We start from the raw sequence: 7,688 nt of genomic DNA on the forward strand, positions 1-7,688 counted from the left end.
CTCCAGCGGACCCAATAGAGAGAAGAGACACACAGTTGGGGAGCTGTGGAGGACAAAGCTTTGGTAGAGGAGTCTCCCCCTCCTGAAGCTTCTCTCTGCAGCTCCCCAACTGTCAGCTCTGTCTGTGCCAGCGTCTGTCTCTCTGCTCCACTCAGCAAAGTAATAGGCTGTACTACTCTGTGATACAATTAACCACACAGCAAGATTTTTTATTTGTTCAATATTTACAGGAAAAATTTTCCAAAAAGCACTGACACCACTAAAACGCTGATGAGTACTCCTTGTTAGCGTTGGCTTGGTGAAACTGCGACGCTCCTAATTATTCAGAACCTTAATATTCAGCCTTAATATAATTTCAGTGAGTGAGTTATAAAAGAATTTGCGTTCTAGAGACCAAAAACATTTTTTGTACTAGGCTGTAAATATATTTATTTCTACTGTGAAGTTGGGCATTTTAACATGGGGCTCTATGGAAATTGAGTCGCTATTGGATGCTGCTTGATTAGAACAAGATTTTTCCTGTTTTGCTCAGCTTTGGTGAAATGAAAAAAGCCCAATATTATTGATTACTGTTATTTAAAAAATAAAATAAAATAAAATAAAGTTAAAAAATTCATTCTTCTGGGAAAAATATTTGGGTCTATTTTGTACAGGGCAACTTTATCTGGTTTTGGGAAAATGTGATTACATTTTATGATATGTATTCAAAATCAGAGAAAAATCTAAATCCTTCTCAAGCTTTCAGGCAACTCTCTTTTACTGAGCAAGAGAAAAGGGCATGCTCTGCTCATGCTTCTCCTACCCCTCCCCCCACTTCTGGAATGTGCCTATTAAGATTCAGCCAATCAGAGCTCTCCATGAGCCCAAGTATCAAGGTGAAACTTCGGTCAGCAGCAAGACTATGCTGTCCAGCTGCACGTCATGGAGAGGTCCAAACGGAGGAGAAAATCTTCAAAAAAAAAGGATTCATCGCCAAAAAAGCAAACTGAATTTTGCAGTAATCGAGGTAAGCCTTTTTTTTTCTTCTGTCTGGCTGTTTGCAAGTGGTGTGTTGGAGATGAAAATGTGATTGTGGTTAATGAGTATAACTGCGTGGTTCAGCGGTGAGTGAAGGGAGCATGCTAGCTAGACTGTACATTAGCATAGCTGATGTGAAGCTAAGCACAAGGCTAACAGGAACTGTGAGGGAGCTGCAACATTACGCAGTGTTAGCACAACCAGACACAGGTCAGTTCGACACAGGTCAGTCTTCATAAAATCTGAAAACTGCATTGTGTTAAAACTGATGTGCACATGAAGGCAACATGAAGCTCAGGGGCTTATGTGAGCTGTGAAACTGGGACACAGACAGCATAGGAGAGATTCAAATAGGAGCTTATAAACGACACCAAAACACAGTTTTTATTATCTACACTTTGGCGTTATTCAACAGATTTTCTTGCATATAGTGCTTGGCTGGTTTTAATTTCGGACCGTGCAGGCTTTGTCCCCTGACTAGTTCTTCTGTCTGGGCTTTAGGTGGACCAACAATTAAATAATATTGTCAGATAGTGTTATGTCATATGTTACATTCCACTAATAAAATGCTTATCTTTTTATGAATGGTAGGGGAAACAGTGCTTTTTAATGAATCAGACTTAGTCTTTACACTACATTATTTTTAAGTCTTATCAAAGGCTGTTTTGCTTGAAAAAGTAATAGTACTGGCGTATTTACTGAAATCGATTTGCTCTGTGTTAATTTTTTCAAACATAAAATTTGTGTGCACCTCCTGGAGGAGCTAAATATGTTCTGTCCCAGGCTGCAGTCTCAGCAGGGACTTACTCAGTCATCACACAATGGCTGGAAATTTGCTGTTGTATTTTATATAATTTGTTCACATGTTGCTGGTCCCATGCTGTGCGCACGGAAGGTGTGTGTGCAAGTTACTGTGGTTACTGCATCCTGTCACTCTGACACCTTCTCCTGATTCAGTAACATGTTTTTAGGTTGGTCTGCCTCTACCATATTCATGAACCTCAACACTCAAATCTAATGATATAATTTTAGGTTTTGATTGAAACCTTAGTCTCCTTCATGGTGAAATGTTTTGATGTGTTAAGCAGGCTGTTCAGTTAGTTCATACATCTACATCTTAACATCAGAGCACAGTTTGTATCACAGTAGTCTTTGACCTGAGATACTGTCGGTTAAATGATCTGCTGTTGACACTGTGATTATTGGTTTGTGTGTGACATTTAAAGGGAAGACTGAGCACTTTGGACCCTGTGGTCTTTGGTATGTTAGTATTGACAATAACAATTTTATTTCTAACTTAGCATTTCAAGTAATTTAGCACTTTTTGATAAATATAAATATTGTAATTAACACAATGATGTGTGCTCTATTGTGAGACATATTTGTTTTGTTATTTATGGGAATTGCCACAGTAACATTGACATTTAATTTTACATCTGTAAGATTCAGTTTCTTGTTTTCCTTGAAACATTTTCATAGGTAAGGGACATGAAGCCACCTCAGCCAAGGGTTCAAGAGGAGTCAAAGTGAGCCAGACATCATTTTCAGACAGACAACTAGAGGCAAATAATGGTAAGTAATACATATATTATATAATTTAAAAAAAAACTATTCAAATGTACAGTAGTTCAGCTTGTGCATTCTCTCTCTTAGCAACTTTCAGGCTAATTCAGCAGTTTTTAATCGTTTAACTCTGATGTTACTCTGTTCAGCTTAGCAGTTTGCCAAGTGACTTGATAGCTTGTAGAGGATTATAAGGTTTATTACTTGTTACTTGTAATCAGACTACAGACTGGGCAAACAATGACATGCAGCTGCATTACAGGCAAAGGAAGAATCACATTTAGGTTATTCTCAACATATACAGTACCTTCAGTAATGCAGACTACTGTGATACAGAAGTGTCATTTTCGTGGCATTCTATAGCCTAGGTCTCCACTGCTATACTTCATGTTAAGTGGGCAAGAAAAAGTAGTAATTCGAAATCATAAGTGCAAGTGGACTAATAGCAGATGTCTCTATACTCATATTTGCTGTTTTACTTATTGCCTTAGAGTCACTAAATATATTGCTGAAATGTTTGATGCTTATGATGGTGTTGTAACCAGCTCACAATGGATCAAATCATGTGCTCAAACTGATTGTAGATGTCTCTGAGTCTGTACTAACATCTGCTGTCTTACACATGGAGATCTGCCAGGTCCGACCCCTACAGTTTCTCCTGTTAAGTGCCAGCAAGAAGCTGTAACTACACGAAGACATGATGATGATGATGATGATGAAGAGGGTAAGTGATGGCATTGTGAACACTAGACAGAAAAAGCACATTACACCAGTTGTCAGGTCTTTACTCTGAAATTCAGTCAGATGTGCAATCAAATTCAATGTTTAAGTTATTGCCTAAGAAGTCACTAAACGGTCTTGGCCCTAAATATATTGCTGACATGTTTGATGCTTACGACGTTATTGTAACCAGCTCACAATGGATCAAATTATGTGCTCAAATTTATTGTAGATGTCTCTGTACCAACATATGCTATCTTACAGATGGAGATCTGCCAGGTCTGACCCCTACAAGTTCCCCTGTTGAGCACCGACAGGAAGCTGTAACTACACAAACGTGATGATGATGGTGATGAGGGTGATGATGAGGAGGGTAAGTCTTGGCATTGTGAACACTAGATAGGAGGAGCACATTACACCAGTTTTCAGGTCTTTACTCTGACATCCAGTCAGATTTGCTATCAAATTCAATGTTTAAGTTATTGCCAAGCAGTCATTAGATGGTCTGGGCCCTAAATATATTGCTGACATGTTTGATGTTCACGATGGTGTTGTAACCAGCTCACAATGGATCAAATCATGTGTTCAAACTGATTGTAGATGTCTCTGAACTAAGATCTGCTGTCTTACAGATGGAGATCTGCCAGGTCCGACCCCTACAAGTTCTCCTGTTAAGTGCCAACAAGAAGCTGTAACTACACAAAGACATGATGATGATGGTGATGAGGGTGATGATGATGAGGGTAAGTCTTGGCATTGTGAACACTAGACAGAAAAAGCACATTACACCAGTTTACAGGTCTTTACTCTGACATCCAGTCAGATTTGCTATCAAATTCAATGTTTAAGTTATTGCCAAGCAGTCATTAGATGGTCTGGGCCCTAAATATATTGCTGACATGTTTGATGTTCACGATGGTGTTGTAACCAGCTCACAATGGATCAAATCATGTGTTCAAACTGATTGTAGATGTCTCTGAACTAAGATCTGCTGTCTTACAGATGGAGATCTGCCAGGTCCGACCCCTACAAGTTCTCCTGTTAAGTGCCAACAAGAAGCTGTAACTACACAAAGACATGATGATGATGGTGATGAGGGTGATGATGATGAAGGTAAGTCTTGGCATTGTGAACACTAGACAGAAAAAGCACATTACACCAGTTGTCAGGTCTTTACTCTGAAATTCAGTCAGATTTGCAATCAAATTTGATGTTTAAGTAATTGCCTAGTAGTCACTAAATGGTCTTGGCCCTAAATATATTGCTGACATGTTGATGCTTACGATTTTGTTGTAACCAGCTCACAATGGATCAAATTATGTGCTCAAACGTATTGTGTATGTCTCTGTACTAATATCTGCTGTCTTACAGATGGATATCTGCCAGGTCCGACCCCTACAAGTTCTCCTGTTGAGCACCGACAGGAAGCTGTAACTACACAAAGACATGATGATGATGATGATGATGAGAGTGATGATGATGAGGGTAAGTCCTGCTGGTGTTAACACTAGTAATTCTCTAAAAGCAAGAATTTTCTTTTGAGCCTCAGAACAACCTCAACATTTGAAGAGATGAAGATATGGTAATGGTAACATCAACCATGATAAGAGATTAGTTAAAGATTGAATATCACAATTATTACATGAAAGTTAGACATTTTAGGTATAATCGAAAATTATGATAAAAGTGAGAGGAGATCAGCCTTTTGTATTCATGAATTAAAAATATCAATTGGCTTAATATATTTTACTGGTTGCCTTTCCATGTATCCACTCTGGTTTTAAAACAAAGCTTCTAACAAACAGAGGAGATATTCCCACTCTTGATAGCTGCTTAATTACTTATGTTCTTCACTATATGAATCAACTACCTCCTATGAGCTTTGTTGAAATCTTTGCTGAAATTCCGTAGCCCTTTCATTTTGACATAATTACACTTATAAATAATGCATATGTCTCAATAACTCATGTACAGTAAGAATTCTGTTCTTGATCCATTCATGGAGACGAGGAGGTAGGGATCAAACAGTGACTATTTCGCCAACTTATTTAGAGAAGATACATGTTGGATTGATCACAGAGGCTTTTTATTACCTGAACTCCACTATTAGCTTTGATTTCTTTAAAATAGGCCTGCTGTTTTATTTTGCTTTACTTAGCACTTATATATGTTGTGTAACTATGTTTTAATGAAGACTGATTTTAAAATGGTAAACCTATCCAACAGTTAACTCTGTGTTCTGATTTCTAGATGCTTCAAAAGTGCACAGAAAGAGACCCTGTTCTGCTGAGGAGAGAACTGCTGTCAAGCGGCATAGTTTGTAGCTCTCAGGAAAGTACCAGCAAAAGATGACTGCCTGATCTGTATCGGTAAAGAGTCTCCTACACTTAACACCAGAATATGTGTAGACATTAAATACTTTGTCTATAATGAGATAGTTAAAATGAAGTAAAAGGTGGTATCATAAACTAATCTAATGTTAAGGGATATGCTGCAGATCTGTTCACTAAGAACCACATTGCCAATGTTGAAATGTTGTACCGAGTTGGCAGTTTTTTGTTTCTATTGTTTCTATGAGAACAACTGACAAACATGATTTCTGAAAGTTTTTCTTTGCAATGTTTTGCAATAAAATGCACAATTATGTGGGGCCTTGCTGATTTGTCAGCTTTTCTTTTCATGAATGTTCAGCAATCAAAAATACACCCAATTTAAAAATGTTCTTATTGACAGTAAATTTATAACAAATGAAACTGCCTATTGAGGATTACATGTTTTAAAATTAAACATTTCATAATTTCATAAGGTAAGAACAGAGTATTATACCATGGAATTATGCCAAACCTGTCTTCAGTAGGCCTAGAATAAGCATATCAGTTAATAATCCCAGTGAAATACTCTAAAACAATAATCTCACAAACTAAGTTTCTGGTCCCCACTTAGTTGGTTAAAATCTTTTATCTGAAACTTTGTGTTTCACAAAATCTAAGGTGGTGTATAGGTTAAGGGTGCCCTCTACTGTCAAGAAATGCTATTTTTATGTTGGTCTGTAGAGTGGAAGTGCCGGTCCTCGCTTTGTGAGTCTTTTTCATCGGACCTCACTATGCAGCAAGTACAAGAATGTGTGTGTGTGTGTGTGTGTGTGTGTGTGTGTGTGAGGGTCTGTTTTAGGTGTGGCCTTTGTTAATTGAATTCTTCTGCTCACTATCAAGGAGAGTAGTAATTAAACAGATGCATGAGCTGGCTGGAGAAAAAAAGAACACAGTTTCACCTATGGCCAAAGCTTTATTAGCTAACACTGGTACTCATGTGAAGTCGTTACTGTTCTACTGATGCCAATGAAATCAACTGCTTTACAGCTGACAGTGTTTTATATATAAAGGCAGCGCTCTATTGGCACATGATATCCCAGCCACACAGCCCTTCCTGTAAAATGATGCAGAGGTGAACATAATGTAATTCAGTGCAGTAGGATGAGACCATTATATGGAACCAAAATGTGCCTACATTCTTTATAGGCAGTAATAAGTATCTTCATTCCAGAATGTTAACACTATCTCCTTTAAATATCCATATGGATCCAACACCCAGGTGAGTACAGTCTCCGTTATTATGGCTCCTGCCAGCTGCGCTATATAAGACTAGAGGGCCATTAGTTTTCCCATCATGCAGTGTGGTGTGTGGTGGCATATGTCAGCAGCAGCACAAAGAGCCAGCAAAAGGCCTGTCAACGAAAGGGGGTGGCCTTCACCGAAATGTCCCCTGTTAATTTAAGCCAACAGAAAGTGCTGATTCTTGTCAGAGCCATCTGGAGTGTGTCCCCTGGTACCAGAACAGCGTTAGATTATTACAGGTAATGGGGGTTAGAAAAAAAAAAAAAAAAGCACATTTTTCAAGTGATCATTTAAAATCAATTAATAAGCTGATGCATTTGAAAACAAACTTGAATTTACATTAAAGATATTGCAAGGAACAAGCCATGTAGCTTAGCAGCTTGATGCAGTGACAAATTCTTCAAGTTGTCCATTTTGACAGTATGGTCCTTATAGTAAAGTGTGATGGTGCAGATCACGTCAGTAGTGCCCTAACTTCACCCTTTTATATTTCTGGCATGTGAAATGACCTGTTTCCACTGTTTTGTTGTTGATGTTTCTGTTTGTTTAACATGTCAGCACAATGTGAACCATTGCAATTATACTTAGTGGGGCATACTTAGACTGGAAGCATCTGAGTTCTGCTGTCATACCTTGTTAATTAACACAGTGGATGAGAAAATAAAATCAGAGTGGCAGAAACAATTTAAGCTCGTGATTAAATATAATCAGGGAGAGAAAAAAAAGCTGTGGGATCCCCTGCTTAATTGGGCAAGCACAATTAATTTTTGGTTC

General features: G+C 38.2%; 1 long non-coding RNA gene across 1 annotated transcript; it reads left to right on the forward strand.

Annotated features, from left to right (window-relative positions):
- The first annotated feature begins 3,638 nt into the window (after positions 1-3,638).
- Positions 3,639-6,443, forward strand: LOC119006493. The gene is made up of 5 exons (XR_005070818.1): positions 3,639-3,673; positions 3,933-4,043; positions 4,303-4,413; positions 4,672-4,785; positions 5,551-6,443. It is a non-coding gene; the product is annotated as an uncharacterized LOC119006493 (long non-coding RNA).
- Positions 6,444-7,688: the final 1,245 nt, after the last annotated feature.

Source organism: Acanthopagrus latus, chromosome 17, assembly GCF_904848185.1.
Source record: "Acanthopagrus latus isolate v.2019 chromosome 17, fAcaLat1.1, whole genome shotgun sequence".
Classification (NCBI taxonomy): domain Eukaryota; kingdom Metazoa; phylum Chordata; class Actinopteri; order Spariformes; family Sparidae; genus Acanthopagrus; species Acanthopagrus latus.